Here is a 19,265-nt window from a genome sequence, read left to right as displayed (position 1 = left end):
TAAATATAAGATAACACTAGATAGAGCGCTAAACAAACATATCATGAAAAGATGACCATTAATAAACCATATAAACACACACATGAGACAAGAAATAGCTCACTAGATATTATGACCTCACATATAGATAACATCTAGAGAAGATACCTATATACATACTAAACTAATAGATAATGTTTACAAATATATAATACATAAGCAACAATCAAATATATATTATATTCATATAATTAGTATATACAAAATTTGGTGTGTGCCAAAGCTCTGATCCCCTCCTTATAACACCGTAGCAGTCCCTCATAGCATAATATCTTGTAGCATAATCTATACTACCCCCTTACTGTTATTCCCTCTCGCCTCTAAGTCCAAGTGCAAGACACCCCATCCTAGTATGTAACCAGACATCTCGAATTCACTCGTTTTTATATCCCTTGTCGAAAATTTCTTAAAAGTAAGACTTGGTTTGCCTAATGCAATGCAGTTCAGACCTGTGACAAGTAGGGATGTATAGTGCTGACTTACCACTTCCAACTCTCTAACTCCTGCTATGGTGTACCATCTCAAAATCAACAGTTCACGACCTTCAATATTATAACAGCAATACATGAATGCCCCTTCACGATTAGCTTGCAGGCCCACCAATTCACTCCCTTATAGCTATGATGAATGTAATTTGTAGATGGGGCGTGCGTGTGCTGTGTGTCAGAAGTATAGGCCAGTTTGTCTCTGTGCAATTACAACCAAAATTGATGACGTGCGAGAACTGCAAGAGATTAAAATTCAAGTACCCATAGAGACTACAAAGCATTCACAATGGAGCTCCTCACCTAGAGATTTATCATTACGCGATAGAGCATATGGCACATGCAAAGATGACGTCGTATGTCATAGTGAAGCATCTAGAAAGTACTCACTCTCCTTAATTAAATCACATCTTGATTCACTTCCGCGTCAATTCCCTGCTGCACGTGGTCTTTTGATTTAAAAAGTCTTTACAAGGAGACAGTCTAATAATCACTTAGTTCACTAGAATAACACATGTCCTTCCCCTTACTAACTTAATTATTAAAGCTACAAAAGAATAATTCCAAGTGCTCTAAGGAGTTGTCTACCTAGTTGTATTTAATCAAGTTTAGCGATTCTGGACTTATGCTACTATTGATACACAGACCATAAGAAGTCCCCAAAATAAGTTGCCTTAGTAGGGTTCGAGTCTATATCATACTAAAATATCTTTTATAGCCATCATAACAATCAGTAGAGTTACTCTCAATTACAATGTGAATACTAGCGAGAGAGACCGCTTATAGCAAAACTTGTTTCAGGTGTACTGATTAGTCACATCATGTAAATAATTTGTAAGCACACTCATGCTAAAAAACAACCATCCCAACTCGAAATAAGTTTGCGATAGAAGAACTCATTTAGCAAATAGTATAATAATTAAATTAAGAACAGCAAGCTACCCCGATATGAGTTCTTGATAATGAGTAATACAGGTATTCATTAGCTATCGCGGTCAGCCTCGCCGCTCGCTCATCATGCTCTCTGTAGCCAAAACGGTTCATCTCAGGCTTAACAGATTGCGGTGTGCGTGCGTTCGTGCAGTATCACATATACAGCCCTCTACTTGACTTGACTCCTATCTCATCCCGCTCCTCTTTGTTTGCTCGTTATCAGAAGCATCTATTGTCCTGTCCCATTGCTTGTATTGAGTAGTGGGTGGTAGGACTTTGTTCTCAACTCTATCCGTGAACGAAATGTGCGCTATCTTGCTTCCACACGGCTTGCTTCGTATGCGTAGCAGTCCCTTAGCTCGATCGTTTCGTGCTGCTGGTTTTTCTGGTGTCCACAAGGAGCCTTGTTCCTTATGTATATGGCGTGTTATAGCTCAATTATTATTTTTTGTTGTGATTTGATAGGTGCTGCTCAGCCTACACACTGCCGGCTGGCATGTTCATCTACTTGCATATACCCTACACAATGATCCATTCTCTCAGGTTTGTTTTCCTTTACTCTTCAACCTATTCTGCCTTGTGCGGGTGGTGAGACGCCTATTGGTGCAAAGAGCATGTATATTCTCCAATAGAGTGTTACTACAATCTCTCAAGCTCACATTCTTGCAGGAGTTTTGCACTTCCTTTGATCTCCGCTATCTAAGTTAGGAGTGAAAGAGACCACTATCGATATCCTTGGCCACCTCCATTCTCAGTGAGTGTTGGATTTTTGTGGGAAAGAGTCTGTAGATGCGAATTAATTATTTGTCACTGGCTGTGTGCGTTTTCAAGTTTTTGTGAAGAGCCAATTTTCTGTGATTGAATATTGTGTTCTATAAATCTTTTGCCCATCATTGTGATTTTTTGCTATTTTCATCCTTCTCTAACTTATTTGAATAGATGATTCTGAGAAACTCCAGGCTATACGCATCTGTCGTGTCGGCATTCTAGTTCGCTCCCTCGAGCTAATCTATGTTAGTGTTATTATTAACTCCCGGGCTTCCTACTTCTCTGAATATTTTTATTATAAGTGTGCCTAAAGTTCCGTGCCCATTTTCTAGTGCTTTATATAATCACTTTAACAAAAAGACCGTTTCTGTCTCCAATTAGCTACCATCTCATAGTGAGAGGAAAACATTGATACAAACACACTATGAGCCAAGTTACGATGTGTGATCGATGAGAGCAACAATCAGTGTGAATCAGAATGCCAGCGTTTTATTTCCCTTGCATCACTTGCAGAGTGCAAATGAGATCACAGGAAAGAGAATGCGAATTCAGGTCCTAGAACTTTTTTCTTCACACCACCTCATGCCATAATGGTCTGCGAGATGACGATATAGTGAGAAAGCGTTTGTTAATGTTAGATACTCTCATTTATTATGCATCTGCATCTAATCCGAACAGTCAGGTGCTCTTCAGATGGGCGACATAAATTCACCATCTCGAACATGCCAACACTAGCCATCTGTTATGTGCGTGAAGGCATACATCTAATTGTTATTTTTTTTGGTAAATTTATAACTGTGTGCTCGTCCCTCATTTTACACCCTCCCTGATTGCAAAATTGCTACCAAATCCATTCATTATCAACTGGTAACATGAAGAGCGAATCTGACTCTCTTCAAGCTCGACATTCAGCCCCATTGATGCTACGTTAACTCTTACACTGTGGTGAACTGATCATTCCTCTTGCTTGACTTCAGTTGCCTATGTAGAATAATTATTGAATAACCAACGTGTTTCATCACGTTTTAGCAATATGTCTAGTTATAAATCATTACCTTGACAGTTTTACATCTCTGTGATTAACACCACCATATTTTGGCACCATAGGGGAAGAGAATCGAGCCAGCCCCCATTGAGTTGCTTTTTCGCAAGTTGTCACTCGTGCATCTTATTAGTATGCATAGTATGATCATTAAACTATTGCAGTAAGGATCTCATTCTCGTGCACGATAGCCCTAGATTACCACTGGCCATTCTCCAGTGAGTTAGTATGCAGGGCCTTGGTTGTGGTACTAGTAAATACTTTTCTAGTTCCTTTGCTGATCTAAGTTTTCTGATGTGATGCCTTTCTTTACATTTTGTTCATACACCTAGTTCCTGCACCTCCAGTTTTCCTGCAAAAAGGGTTACCCTTTAACCACACATGTCTGTGTTGTTAATGTTGCCATTTCCCACTTTGAAACTTCACTTCCATTAGCAATAAAGAAATCAACAATTTCAGTCTGCCAGAATGTTTCACAGCCTGAAGAATGGTATACCAACAGACACGAAGCGTTCTCAGGACATATATGGTGTGTGAGAACACATAATAATCTACGTAGCGTCTTAGGCTAAGACAGGAATGCATAGGAATATTATCCTACTTTTTGCTATACCTTTGATGCATTCTTTTCCGGTTTAAAAAAGGACACGTGTGTGGCGCTTATACAATCTCTTTATAGGTGCACCTTAAACTAGCGCGCTCACATGACCACGTGATAACTGTATAGCATGTGGCCCTTGATATCAGCTCCTATTTTAGTGGCGCTGAAGTCAAAATTCAAGAACTTCATTATATATAATATATCCATAAAACAGTCAGAGTAACAAAAAAATACAAATAAATACTATTGCGAAGATACACAAATTTAAGGGAAAGCAAAATGAGAAAGCCACTCAAAAATAATAAACTTGAGACCCAACTTCCTCTATGCCCACCCCAGCATTTCACTTGCTTATGTTCGTGCATTTAATGAATTCAGCAAGAGGAAGCAGGAGAGGGATGCAGCTTTCGCTGCTTATATATGCCTGAAAGGCCTCCCCCATTTTGGTGATGACTTTTAGGGCCTTACCAAGTCGACAAGGACGAGCAACAGGGCTAGATAGTAGTTATTAGACGCCAAGGAGAGTCTAGAAGTTCTATCACTTGGAAGAAAACGCTGCAGAGGGGGATAGACGCGGCAGCGCTGTTTGAGAACAAGGCCAAGGTTCTGGAAGAATAGTGAAAAAGCCAACAGAGCTGCGAGCACCCACCGTGATCCAGAGCTCAAGAGTTTTGCCTGCGATGATGAGCGTACAATTCACAGCAAATATCGTTTGGATCCTTGTAGAGCCCCGTCTGTACGAGATTTTTAGAAATTTAGTGTTGTCTCGAAATTTGCGATTGTGATATACCCTGAGAGGCAGTACCACTTCATCGAGCACTGAGATTTGTTGCTCTTCCTCAGTCCAGAAGATTTTTTCATTGTCATGACAAAGTTTACAGTGAAAGACTGGAGTTGCACCTTTACGCTATCTTGACCTAGTTTTATAGTAGGTTCGTTCTAACTCTGTAGCGCACAATCGAGTATGAGGGGGGGGGGGGCGGATGACCAAGCGGATGGACGCGGACGTGTTGAAGGGGGGGGTAATGAGGGAGGGGTGGGGTCGGCATGTTCGAGGACGGTAGGCGAAGAGAAGGGGTGGGGTGGGGAGTGACAGTAGGGGGGAATGGTTGGGGTAGTTGGGGGTAAATGGTAGGGTAGTAGTCGTTTGGTAATGACGCGAGGGGGGCACGTCGACGGAGGGTCGGTTGTATGTTAGGGCGCGTGAGATTGGCTGGAGGTGTGGGGGTGCCGAGGTGTTGGGCAGGAAAAGTGTAATTCTGAGGGGTTCTTGCCGAGTGTGTCAGCGTGTGGTGGGAGGGCGGCTGGATTTTGAGTGTGGTGGGCTTTTGTGGTGTGGGGAGAGGATTGCCAGCGGTTTAGGTGCGTGTTCTAGTTGGTGACCATGAGGGAGATTGAAGTGTTCTCCTGAGCTGTTGTGTTTGTGGAATGGTTGAGTTGATGGGCCTAGGAGTGTCGGAGAGTTGGGTGTGTCGCAGTGTTGGTTGCTTTTGGGCGTGGGGTGGAGAGAACGGTGTCGGCGGGTTGTGGGGGGCGAAGTTTTGTTCAGAGGAGGTGGGCATGTGCGTGGCAGCGATGGGGGATGACTGGTGATAGTTCACAGTTGGGTTGAGGTGGGTGGCGAGGGGAGTGAGACGAGACGCGCTGGGGTGGGGTAGTGGGGCTGGATGGGTGGTTAGTGGCCATGATGAGTGGGGTGTCTGCCGTTGAGGTGAGGTGTGACAGAGCTGGGGAGCGTAGGGTTTGTTTCCGAGGGGGTGTTGGTTCGCGTGGGGTGGGTGCAGTGGTGGGGCGGGGTGAGGGTGGTCTCGCCTTCGAGCAGGGATGGGTCGATGGTGGGTGAGGGGTGACAGCAGAGGTGATACATTGACGGTCAGCCAGGCCTGGAAGGCTGTTGGTTATGGGGTGTCGTGGAGGCTGGGGTTGATTGACTGGAGTTGAGTTAATGTGAAAGACGAGTCGGGGATGCAGTGAAATGGGGTGCGATGGTGGTAGTTGTGATGGAACCTGAGGAGGCATGAGTGTCGCCGGTTTACATATGAGTTGTGAGAGGTTGAGGTGGTGCGCGAATGGGACGAGGAAGGATGGTGTGGTGTAGTCGGCAGCTGTGTGAGCGCGGAGCTGAGTATTGTGCGGAGGTGGGGCTGGCTGATGATCGCGGGCATGTGGATTGAGCATTGCGCGTGGAGTGGTTGCGCGACGGGAGGGTTGAGGGAGCAGGTGGCGGGCGTTGAAGCTGAAGAGAGAAGTGGTGAATAGTACATCTTTGGAGGTTCGGTGATGGTTTGTGGCCTGGCGAGCGGGGGGCGTTGGGAAGTGCTGTTCTGGGAGTTTGATAAGTAGCGGTGCATGAGTGTAGTTCTAATGATGGCGGCTGGGGCGATGGTGTGCTATTGCTCTGAGGTGCAACGTGCGAGGTTCTGGTAGTTCAGGGGAGCGCTTAGTGCAGGGTGATATGGCAGCTATTTGGATATAAGGGTGGGGTGCATGCGGGCGTGGAGCGTGAGTGCGGATGGGTAAGTGCATGGAGATGGGCGCGATGATAGCAGTTTGTGCAGTGTAGGATAGTGCTCGGAAGGGGGGGATTCGGATGGGGAGGGGATGAGATGAGCGCGAGTAAGTAAGGGGTGCGTGTTTACGGGTGGCGGGGCGGGCGAGTGCATGGGTGATGGACTGTGGCGTGGCCGAGAGGTCAGCGGGCGAGTTAGTTGAGGCACGGATGCACTAGCAGCGGAGTAGAACCGGGATTACCTGCCGGTTCAGGGGGCGGGGAGCTGGGGCTTGATCGACCAAAAGAGGAGGATGAAGCGGCCGAAGGGGAGAGGACAATCGAGGAGGACACCGAGAGAAAGGGAATATTTTGAGAAGGAACTAGCTGTCCTCGTGTGTTCTGTCGAGGTCGGCCCTGAGGGGGGTCGCGATGTAAGGGGAAGTAGCTTGCTGCAGCACCGCGTGGATCAGTGTGAGGCGGGTATGAGTGGATAGGGGTGAAAAGGCGGCTGGGGACGCGAGGGTAACTCGTGGTGAGGGGGAGGGTTGGCGAGGTGTGGGGCGCGGCCGGGAGGTGGGTATGGAGGGGCGTGGGTGGGGGCGGAACAGGGGGCAGTGCCGAGCACGTGACAGTGAGAAACGGGCTGGGTGTACGTCCCTTCGGGCTGGGCTGGTAAGGTTGACGGAGGAGGGAGGAGCCGGAGAGACAGAGTGGAGGGAGACAGCGCATAGAGGGCAGAGGTAGTGGTGGAGACGTAAGGTCGTTGGTATGTCGGCTAGGCTTGGGCTGTTGTCCGAGTGAGGAGTCGGCGGTTGGCCTGATAAGGCGTGCGTGCAGGCGGGGCCGGCGAGGCGCGGGATCTGGTGTGGCCGGGGGTGGCGGAGGGAGGCCGACTGCTTGCGAGCGCTGCCGGGCTGGGTATGATCGAGAGATGGGGTGGGGGGGGTAAAGAGGATAGTCGAGAGTCTCAGGGTGAGGGGGTGGGGGGCGAGAGGAGGCGTCGAGGTCACGGTTCTGCGGTGGTGGGTGCGGCGCTTGAGTTGGAGGGGGTCGTACGAAGGTGCGGGAGTGGGGTTGGGGGGGGTAGTGTCGAGGGGCAGAGCGCGACGGTGGGCGCGAGGCGCGTGGGGGTGAGCGAGACGGGTAGGGGCTGGGGGTTGGGCGGAGGATGGTGCGGGAGGTTGTCGGTGGGGGCTTGGTGGGGCCGGTAGGGTGCGACGCGTAGAGGGAAGTGGGAAGGGAGGGCAGGCGGGGGGGGGGGGGGAGGGTTGGTGGAGGTGGGAGGGGTGTGCCTGGTGGGGTAGGGCGGGGGGGGCGGTGGGGGCGGTCGGGCAAGGCGGGTGCGTGGGGGGGGTGAGAGGGGGAGGTGGCGAGAGGGGTGGTGTGGCAGGCGAGCTGGGGCATGGGGTGTGGTGGGCGGGATGTCGGAGGGGGGATGGGGGGAGGGCGAGGGCTCGAGGCGGTGTGCGTCGTAGGAGGAGGGGGCAGCGATGGTTTGTGGCGGTTTGAGGGAAGAGAAAGAGCGGGGAGGGGGGGGGGGGTGGGGGGGGGGGTGTAAGTGCCTCTCCTACAGGTTTTTGTATCATTGCATTCCTAATATCGGATTTGTTGTCCCATACCCTCTTCCGTAGAGGACTGTCCAGTTGGCATCCAGATTTCTGGTTCCAACAACCCGAAATCTGACTTCCTGAGAAAAGAAAACTACAATCATTGGTCACCGCCCAGAACACACACCCTAAGCCACTATGGATGTTAGAAAGAGAAAAAAAAAGAAAAAAAAATAAAAAAAAAAAAAAAAAAAAAAAATAAAAAAATAAAGAAAAAAAAAAAAAAAAGCATTAAAGTGTGTAATAATGACACATAAGAGCATATGAATTCCACACATTATAAAATAACACAGAAGTAGTGAAATATAGATATACACCAGAGGAGCTGGAAAAGACAGACATACTTACGACCAAATCAAAAGTCCATACACTGTGAATTACAAGACATATAAATAAAAACAGGATATATTGAAGTTACATCAGAGAAGTTAAAAAACAACAAACAAAAAAAACATAGCGACAAGAAAACACGATCAAACCAAAGATAAAAAAAAAAAATAAAAGAAATAAAAAAATAAATATAAAAAAAAAACAAAATAACGAAAAAATAAAAATACTAAAAAAATAAAACAAAGCTCTCTACACCCGAAACAATCCCACCACACAGCATGGTATTCCACCCAACCCCGGAGATCTCTTGTGACGCCCATCACTCGGGCATTGGCAGCTCTTCACTGAAGGACTTGGGATACATTGGGACTCTCTTACTCCAGTAACCCATTGCCACCAGCACCCTCCCAGCAATCTTCCGTGACACCACTGATTTCCTGAGGAACTACAGTGCATTGTCACCTCCAGAAACACCCATCCATAAGCCCCATGATGTAAGAACTCTCATTACACAAAATCCCACACACAAATGGAATCAAGCTGTTCGATAACAGTATTCTGAATGATCCACAGCACAACTTGGCTGTACTGAGCTCTGGCCTTTATACTCACCACACACTATTCAAGTTTGATGACAATATATATCTCCAATCAGTAGGCAACGCCTATGGCCTCGATGCCCACAAATGCCAATATTTTTATGGCTGACCTGGAACAGCCCTTCCTCAGCTCTCGTTCCACCCACGCCCTTCTCTAACCTACACTATCATTGATGACATCTTCAATCTTCTGGAACCCATTAGAAAGAGACTCTCGGAAAAATTCCCCACGATTTCAAACAGCTTCCACGCCCAACCATCAACCCACCCTGGACCAATCTCACAGGAGGTCCACTTCTTTAGCACCACAGGTGCAAATAGTACGGTCACATTAACACCACCCCTATATCGAAAACCTACCGACCGCATGCCTACCTTCATGCCCCAGCTTCCATCCGGGCACACACACAATCACTGTCTCAGCACGCACTTGAGATAAATGCATCTGCTCTAACCCTCAGACAAGAGAACCAACACCTACAAAATCTCCACCGAAGCATCTCAAACTACCAATACCCCACGAGGAAATAAGGAAACAAGATATCAAGAGCCAGACGCGTTCCCCAGAAGCCTCCTAACTGCAAGACATAATCCCCGAAGAAAGAAAACAACAGGACTCACTGCCATCACATACAGCCCCCAGCTAAAAACGCTCCAACGCAATCTTCAGGTTATCTACAACCCATGTGGACAATGTATCCACACTTCATACAGGCCTTGTGTTGGCAGGCCAATCCTCTGCCCACAGCAACCTCTGCCAACCTGAACGATTTCCTGCACGCATCAACTGCACTAACCATCACCATAGTACCCAGCTCAGCAAACCAATCCAGTGCAACGACCTCTGCCAACTCTGCCCGACATATCTACTTACCCGCTGCAGGCCATCACAGGACCTAACCAGATTCACATGTTACCATCAGTTACATTCACCTGACAGGTCACCATGTACTATACCCATCATATGCACAATGCCCCTCTGCATATTATGCTTGCCAAACTGGACACGTCTCCTACGGAAGAAAAGGACAATATTGACACAAATCAGATATCAGAGATGGCGAATATACAAAAACCTGTAGGAGAAGCACTATAAACCTACCATGGCACAGCTTAGCAGACCTTAGTGGCCATCCTTGCGCCAATACAAATTCAGGACCAGACCTTTCCAAAGAAGAACAACTTCTGAGCTTCGGTTCATCTGCAGAATTTGACACCATTCAACTCAGGATTGAACAAACATTAATGCTTGCCAACTACAGAAACAGTTTCTCCTCTCTTAGTTTTACACACTCAGCTGCTAAACAGGGGCTCTATCCTCCCTTGATTGATACTACCTTCGTTATCTCTAGCTTGCTTGCGCATAAGATATACCTGCCCCTGAAATTTCCACTACATGCAATCTGACGAATGTGGGTAAAGTCACACCATGAAAGCTCATGCTCCAAAATGTCTGTTAGTCTATAAGGTGCCACAGGATTCTCTGCTGCTTTTATAGATCCAGACTAACACGGCTACCCCTCTGATACTTGACATCATTTCCTTTAGTCTTCTGGCCTGACTAGCAACTCATTGTAGCTCCAAAATACCTCGAAGACATCATCATCAAGAGCCTGAAGTTGCTCTTTTAGATGGAGCTTACAAACGGGCTTTCCCGTCTCCTCTGACTGATAGCTCACTTCCACTATTCTGCTCAGCCCCTCCTGCTAGACTCCACTATCATTGTCCTTGTCCAGTGAACAGGAAACCAGACAGACACTTTTACTTCCCTAGAGAGCACCTACATGTTCCAGGCTTTGGGAAGTAGGATTTTTTTTCCCTAGCCAATTATTATAGTCAGCACTGTTATCAGCTCATAAAGTTAAGGTTTGTGGCGTTTTCAAATATAAAAGCCTATTTTCAGGATGGACTTTCTGGTCAGAATGACACTCAATATCCCAGTAGTTGGAGCACTCACCCAGGATGTGGCAGGACCTGAGTTTAAGACCTGAATCAGGAAGATGAGGGACTTCAACTCAGGTCTTCCTCACTTCAAGGGCAGGCCCTAACCACTGGGCATTCGTATGTGTGTTTGTGTGTGTGTCCCCTCTGAGAAACCTTCCTGACAAAATTATAATAGAAATTGACACATTTCAATGAAAAGTTTCTGTTTTGATTAATTAACAATTTATGATGTAAAAATGTTTTGGTGAAAAGTTCCTGACCAGCTCTAATTTTTAATTAGTGAACTGGAACTAAATATAAGGTCATTGCTGATTAAATCTGGGATGACAAAGACTAGCAGGTAAATAATGATGTGGACAGGGTAGTTATACAGAGTGATCTGGATTGCTTAGTAATCTGGGCCCATTCAAACAAAATGACTCTTAATACATCCCACTGCAATGTTATGTATATAGGAGCAAAGAATGCAGGCCCTATCTACAGTGTGGGACTGTATCCTGGAACGCAGCGACTCTGAAAAGGATTTAGGGGTCATAGTAAGCAAGGAACTCAATATGAATTTCCAATGCAAATCTGTGGCAAAATGGCTAATGTGAACCTTAGATATATAAAACAGGGGAATAGGAAAGTGATTTAGTTTATTCTCTCTGTATACAGCATTGATGAAACAATACTGGAATACTGTGTACTGTTCTGGTGTCCACACTTTAAAAGGGGTGTTGAAAAATTGGAGTGGGTACAGAAAAGACCCACAAAAATTATTTGACCGGCTGAAGAAAATGCCTTACAATTAGAGATTTAAGCTTCTCAGTCTGTTTAGCTGTTCAGAAAGAAGGCAGAAGTGAATTGATTATGGTATCTAAGAATCTTCACAGAGAAAATACTGGGTAGTCTAGGGCTTTTCAATCTAGCAGAGAAAGGCATAACAAGAACCAACAGCTAGAAGTTATAGCAAGACAAACTCAAATTAGAAATAAGGCATGATTTTTTAATAGTGAGGGTAATTAACCATTGGAACTTGGTGTCTCAAAACAAAGACTCAGTGCCTTTCTGGATGACAGTCAAACATGAGTTATTAGGCTCAATGCTGGGTGAAATTCTATGGTGTCTGCTATATGGATCAGACTGGATGATCTGGGAATCTATGATTATAAAGAATGTACAAAAAACTGGTGTCAGTGGGAGCTGTGCTCTAAACTTACAAAGTGTGTAATAGAATGTCAAGTATTCTGAACATCAGTTGACATTTGGGGCTTTAATCTGTCCCTCATATGTAAACGGGGGATAAGAATACCATCTCACCTCACTGGGGTATTGTGAAGATAAATTCATTGATTTTGATAAAATACTAAGATGTTAAATGAAAGCACCATATTCACCCTGTATTCAAGGAGGGGTTTGACTGCATGTTAAGGGAAGACTGGAGTCAAACATTGAACGATGAGGATTAAAATAAATATTGAATAAGAATTCATTCACTGAATGAGGCAGTTGCCTTGTGGAAAAAATAGTATGTAATCACACAAGGGGGCTGAATTAAAGTTTCACAATCAACCTTAATTCTGCCATTTCCTAACTTTTGATCGCTTGACTTTGCACTTAATGTTCTTTTCACTTAGTATTTTATGTGATACAGACTGCTATGTCTTACGTATGGATGCAGTTTTAATATCCTTATAAAACACTCCAATAATATAAATTTTTACAGAAGTGCTGTAGATCACAGAATAATAAGCATGCTTGTAGGGAGAGGTCATTGGGATAGGTATTGAGTGTGTTTTGCTACATCTCTTGTAAGAGAAGCTGACCTGTATCTTCTATCAAAGATCCAAACTGTAAGAAGAGAATAACAAACTCCAATGACTTTTCAATTAGAAGCATTACTCAGGGTCATAACTTTATTTATGGCTGACATAACTTGTGCTAAATTAAAGTTAAAAAGGAAGTCTAAAGATAAGGACTAAGGCTTTTGTGGGAGCATCCTGAAGGCTTTCCAAGTTAGATGAAATTAGAGAAATTTTTGCCAAATTCTTTAAGGAAATTAGGCCTACAGAGTAGAGGACCCTAGGAGCAACCTTCATTTTCAAGATTTCAGTTCTGCCTACAAAGAGTATATGCTGTTTCCCCCATTGCTTCAGAGATATTTCAAGTTAATCCTCTATATTAAGTGGTAGTTTTGTTTTTATTTTGGTCTGTGAATCATGCCCCTCCCCAACCCCACATTTCATACTTGGTCATGCCACACATAAGTGCTTTGCATGGCAGTCAAATCCTCATCCCTCACTATGCACTGAAACCCACTATAATCAAGGAGCCTCATCACCACCTCCCACAAGCACATTTTTAAAGGTACTATTGCCCCTCTTCCATTGAGTCACAGAAGTCCACATTGTTGGAGCATAAATTATCCCTGACTTCTGTTGCCCAGGTGCATCCATTTCCAGCTGTGATATGTGCATTTTCTAGCTGAGTGTACTTATTCAGTGACCCCTGCTGTCACAGGTCCATTCAGGGGGAAATGGTTCACCTGTGACTTCACAAAGATTGTGAAAAGGACGGCAAGTCACAATAACGTGGACAGCATTGATAACGTCTGGACTGGCAAGGGCATTCTCACACATGTGTTCTTATGCTGGAGGTTTGGGGCAAGCTGCTCACAGACCTCCAGAAGTGTAGCTTTCTTCATGCAAAAGTTCTGGACCCACTGTTAGCCATCCCAGGTCTGCATGATGATGTGATGCCACCAGTCTGCATTTGTGGCCTTGCCCCAGAAGCACCTTTCTACATGGGGGACATCAGTGGCTATATCGAGTGTAATAAGCAGCATCAGCCAGTTTAAGTCTACTATGCCTGGGTCCTCTTTCTCCTCCTCTGCTTCCTCCATCATAAGCTCTGTCAGGTGCCTTTGGTAGATCAGAAAATGATTGTAGAAGTCCACCAGTGTCTCACAGAAGCTCTGCCCATTTCCTGACACAGGAGTGAAAGTGCAAGCAAGAGAAGTTTTTCAAAAGGTGCTTCCCTTCATGTTTTCAGCTCCGCTAGCAGCAAGCACACAGACCAAAATGACTGTTTGACAGGATGTGTTGACAGGCTGTTCAAACTTCTTGTAATGTTCAGGATGGATAGTCAAGTTTTCCCACAGTGCATCATGGTCAAAAGGCTAGAGTGGCCACATTTCATCAGGGCAATAGGGAGTCTGAAATATGGCTGGTTCGACTTAGGTCTGTATGCTGTAGTGTGAACGCCAGAGACTCGGGTTCAAGCCCAGGTTAGAAAATTCTTAACTTAGGGTTAACAATCAATGTAGATGGTCAAGCCCTGGGTTCTCTAATCAGGGTCAATTGACTTAAGTCCCACTAACCCTCAGCTTACATTGCAGTGTAAACATACCCTTATGGAATCTTTGGTGAAATCCATATCCTCCTCCAGTCTTGGCACATAAATCAGATTTTTACATCTATCTTTATAATTGAAAAATATGACCCTCTCTGGGAGAGACAATGTAGACTTGTTCTCCCAGGCCTGGGACATGCTGCAGAACATTTTCAGGCTCAAAAAGCCCTTTAGTGATCATATTCTATGATATCCTCTCTTATTCCATCTCCTCTCCTGTATTGTTTCCTCTTTCCCTCTCCTCCTTCCTTTTTATATTTCATTTCATAGAACTTCAATAAGGCACTGACTGTTAACTTGCACCCCCCCCCCCAACATAATTCATTTCTTCTCTTTATTAAACGTTTCTTCCCCACTACTGGTAACAAATCAGCTAGGAGCAAACTGATACTGAAGAGTTTCCTTCTAAAGTTTTGCCCCCATTGTTTTTGATCTTAGTGAATGAAGTTATATTATTCTGCATAGATTTTGTCTGATCTGATCTTTCTGAAGCTGGTACTGCATTACAGGTTGGGGCTGAAGATTCCAATCCTCAGTCCTCCATCTTGCTGAGCAAAGTCCTTTTATTAGGCTTTTGCTCTATGTCCAGGATTTCACCCTAGGGGAGTAGAGAAATAAAGATGTTGGAGATTTTGTGGCTATGTAAGAGGTCAAAGAATGTTTTAAACTTCAATGTGGGCCAATATTGGTCTCAGGGGATTGGTTTCATCAGAGTTTAATGTTCACTGTGAGCCTGTTTTATTTCACATTGTAGAGCAATTAGACAATACTGAATGTTTTGTGCTATCTAGAGTAAACAATACTGCACATTTTCTTCTCTCCAGAGACCTCACTATTTATGGTTTCATTACTTTGACTCTGTCTGCCACAAGAAAAATAACATTTTATTTTTACAATGAGCTTTCATGATATTGCCTGTATTAAATCACCTGCTAATTTCTCCATGTCTGGGGATCTTTTGATAGTGTGATGACCAGTTAATTTTTGTGAAGCACTTCAGAGATGAAAAGAGCTATGTAAGTGCTAAGTATTATTATATTGCAACGTATGTTCTGCTATGGCTTATTTAGCAGATACAGGAGAGAATCAGTACTGCTGGAAGGCACCTATCTTCTTAAACAGGACAACCCAGAACCAGAGCTCCCTTTTCTCTGCCAAATGACAGTTTAAGATGCTTTAAAAAACCAAGAGATTATACATCTGTCTTCCTGTAGAATACTCGTCTTTCAAACAATTATAGATATATTCACAGCAGCAGAACTACGGTTGCCCAGTTGCTACCATTACACTAAAAATCATTCTTCTATGCAGTGCTATGAACTCTTAGCAAGATGTCAGTCTGGTGCAGAGAATAGCATATGACTAACAGACAAACACTCCAAGAATACAATTAAAATTTCTTATTAGGCCTAGATTCATATTTGGTGGAATTCATCTCATACATTCCAATTCACAGAGAACCTTGATTTGGCAGCATTAAAACCTGATGATGGGGATATACAGAGTGGGTTGAAAATGAATGGATTGCAGAGGGGTTCTTCCACACCACCTGTGTACAGAAAGGGGACCATATGCCAGATCCAAATAGACCAGTATAGGCGAAGGTTTGGCGTGGACTGGCAAAGGGGGTACGAGATCCATGGCTGCAGATCTTGTGGCCCTATATGCTCACATAGAGATGTGGAAAAGCGGCAACTACCGTTAGTCCATTGCCAGGAATATCAGTCACAGAGTGCTTGAGAGAGGTGCATGTGAGTTTTGTTGTTTCTCCATCTCTCCGATACCTCTAGAGTTCCCTTGCAAAAGTTTGATTATGGTATTCTTTCTCTCAGTGTATGTGTGTTGGAGGTTAAGGGGCAGTGGATTTAATTTAAGGAACGCTTTCTTTAATCCATTTTGCAAATGGGTCTCAGACAGAGCTGAAGCACACAGTTTATTCATGTGGTCTTTGTAGCTACTGTTTGAGTAGCTTTTATAGGTGCTTGTGGTTTTTGTGGACTGCCATTGCCAGCACCCTCCAAAAAACAAATACCCCCTCAAAAATATTGACCAATAAGGAGCACAGAATCCTGTACTAAAGAGGATGAAACCACCAACATTCCTTTGTAAAGCTTAATCACTATTACTGGGTAGAGATCAGACAATCCACACTTCTAGATTACATTTAAAGCACTTTACCAACAACCAGCATTTATTGACCTTGATTCAGCAAAGTGCTAAAGCATGTGCTTGGGTGCTTACATGAGACAGGGTCACATTGCTCAATTTCTGTCCTTTAACTGAGTCTATTTGTTTGCGTAAAATAAAAAAAACTGTGACTGAATCCCAGTTACCTACTATGTAGCACTGTGCATGATGTAGTGATTTACTTTTTCAAATGTGTTGCTTTAGCAGAGTTGGTGGCAGTTATTTGTATTGTTCCATGCGTCTCACTGAATCTCTATAATCCTTTATACTTGCTCATTTCTAGTCTCTGCCTCAGAAAATGCTTGGGTAGAACATACCCATCTCATGAAAATGGCCTCAATCTGGAGGTGTTTCCTCAGTCTAGGGATATGATTCTCGTCTCACTTATATCAGTGTAAACTGAGTTAAACTGATATACTGTAAGTGAATAGAGAACCAGGACAATGTTTATATAGTACAATCATCAACAACAGAACAGCAAATCAAGTGCTGAACCATAGTTTTAACTCAAATAATTTGTAAATAAAAAAAAAATCAATAAATAACTTATTTCCTTTCCTTCTGTCAAAGCTATAAGTTGGAGCTAAATCCGTTTACCGAATGCTTTTCAGTTCCCTATTTATTTTGCTTTGCTTTTAATTTAACACTCAATCACTTACTATGTAGCTGTGGTAGTTTCCTTCCCTCAAACTCTACAAAGGAGAAATGTTCCAACACTTTTCTTTTACAGCAATTGCAGTAAAGCAGTTTTTTTTTAAGTCATCTTCATGTCATTTTCCCTTATAACAACTTTAGGAAAGAGATTTTTTCTCCAAACCTTGCCCTCCTAGCAAACTGTTGTTAACAGAAAGGAAAAAATATCAGAACAACACATTCGACCTCTCCCACAGCCAAGTCCTTAAGAAAGAGAACATCCCTTTCCCCAGAGTTTGAGGCAGCATTTGCACTGGAAACCTCACACTTGGACTCTTTTTTACATTAGTCTGCTAACATCAACCAATGCAATCTGCAATAGTGCTTGCAACATGAGGGCCCTAGTGTAGCTAAGGCTCCAGTGGCTACAACCATATTTAACACTTTCTCATTTAGACTTGCCCTGAGCAGGTTTAAGTGACCGAACATTAAAATTGGCTGCAGCTGTAGAGCCTGTTCGTAGCTACATCAGCATTGGCAATACTGGAAACTTTTTAGAAAATTCCTTTATTGCAGGCCAGGGTTAAGAAGTGCATCTATCCAGTCAGGGAAAAGTAGCACACCATGTGACTAACCAGGCAGGAAGAAAAAGCTTTCAATATTCACAGGGAACTGCCCGTCAACAAGTTGCAAGCCCTGAATCAGTCACAGAAATTATTTGGTGAATGATTTCAGAAAATCCAACCTCATTTGTGGAAAAAATCACTATTAAAAAAGCAAAATTAATTGGAGAGTTATGTGAATAATCAATCAAAATCCCCCTCTTGCCATTACACTCACATTTTAAGGCCAGAAGGGACCATTAGATAATCCAGACATAAAAATAATCTAAGGCTTTGTCTACATTAACTCTATTGTCAGCAAAACTTTTGTAGGTCAGGGGTGTGCAAAAACACCCCCCCGACTGACATACATTTCACTGACAAAATGCCAGTGTGGACAGCACTGTCTGTGGGAGAGCATCTCCCGCTGACAGGACCGGCGCTAGAGTTTTTTGCGCCCTAGGTGCATGGCCATTTCGCCGCCCCGCGCCCCACTCCCACTGCTCCAGTGGAGCTGCTGCAGCCACTTCTGCAGAGGGTCCATTGGTCAGCGGCTCCCCTGGAGCTGCCACAGCCGTGCCTCCAGGAGGTCCACCGGAGCCGCGCGGGACCAGTGGACCATCCGCAGGCATGCCTGCGGCAGCTCGACTAGAGCCCCCTGCCGCCCTCCCCCAGCAAAATGCCGCCCCCCGAAAATCCTGGCGCCCTAGGCAATTGCCTAGTTTGCCTCAATGGAAGCGCCGGCCCTGCCCACTGACATAGCTACCGCTGCTCATTGAGGGTGGTTTAATTATGCCGGTGGGAGACCTCTCTCCCACCAGCATAGAGTGGCTACACAAGAGACCTTACAGCAGTGCAGCTGCAGCGGTACAGCTGTACCACTGTAAGGTCGATAGTGTAGACCAGGGGTCGGCAACCTATTGCATGCATGCCAAAGATGGCACGTGAGCCGATTTTTAATGGCACGTTGCTGCCCAGCCCGGCCCAGCCCACTCTTCTTCACCCTCTGCTCACCCCGCAGCCCCCCCCCATGGGGGTGAGGGGCAGAAACTTGGTTCTGCCGGCTCCCCTGCCTCTTCCTGCAGCGTACTGAGTTCCTGCCTCTCTTCCACCTCTTCCTCCCTGCTGGCTGATCAGCTGATGGCCCTTGCAATGGAGGGGGTTGGGAAGGAGCAGATTCAGCATGCTCGCTGCTCCTGGCGGAGGCAGAGAAGAAGTGAGAGGAGGGCCTTGCGGAAGGGGGGCTGGAATAGGGGCATATCCCCTCCAACTCTCTGCCCTGACCCCCTTCACACACACCCAGCCCTCTGCCCTGAGCCCTGACCCATCCTCACACACACCCAGCCCTCTGCCCTGAGCCCCCCCAATACAGCCAGCCCTCTGCCCTGAGCCCCGCACAGCCCCCAGGCCTGTGCCCTGACCCCTGAGCCCTGTACCCCACCATACACACCCAGCCCTCTGCTTGACTCCTTCACCCCGTCCACAACCCCAGCCCTGACTCTGGCACCCCACACATCCCCAGCCCCTCTCACCCCATGCACCCTCACATCCTGACTCTTGCACCCCCCACATCCCCACCCCCAACCCTCACACCAAACAGGAGCTCCTGCA

General features: G+C 45.3%; 1 protein-coding gene across 1 annotated transcript in view; it reads right to left on the bottom strand.

The window, feature by feature from the left end:
• The window catches only part of KCNIP4 (potassium voltage-gated channel interacting protein 4), an 849,343-nt gene that overhangs the window by 640,168 nt on the left and 189,910 nt on the right, over nucleotides 1–19,265 (bottom strand). The gene's annotated exons all lie outside the window — the stretch shown is intronic.

Source organism: Chelonoidis abingdonii, chromosome 5 (assembly GCF_003597395.2).
Source record: "Chelonoidis abingdonii isolate Lonesome George chromosome 5, CheloAbing_2.0, whole genome shotgun sequence".
Lineage (NCBI taxonomy): Eukaryota > Metazoa > Chordata > Testudines > Testudinidae > Chelonoidis > Chelonoidis abingdonii.
The sequence above is the reverse complement of the archived record's forward strand: the minus strand, read 5'-3'. Positions and strand labels throughout refer to the sequence as shown.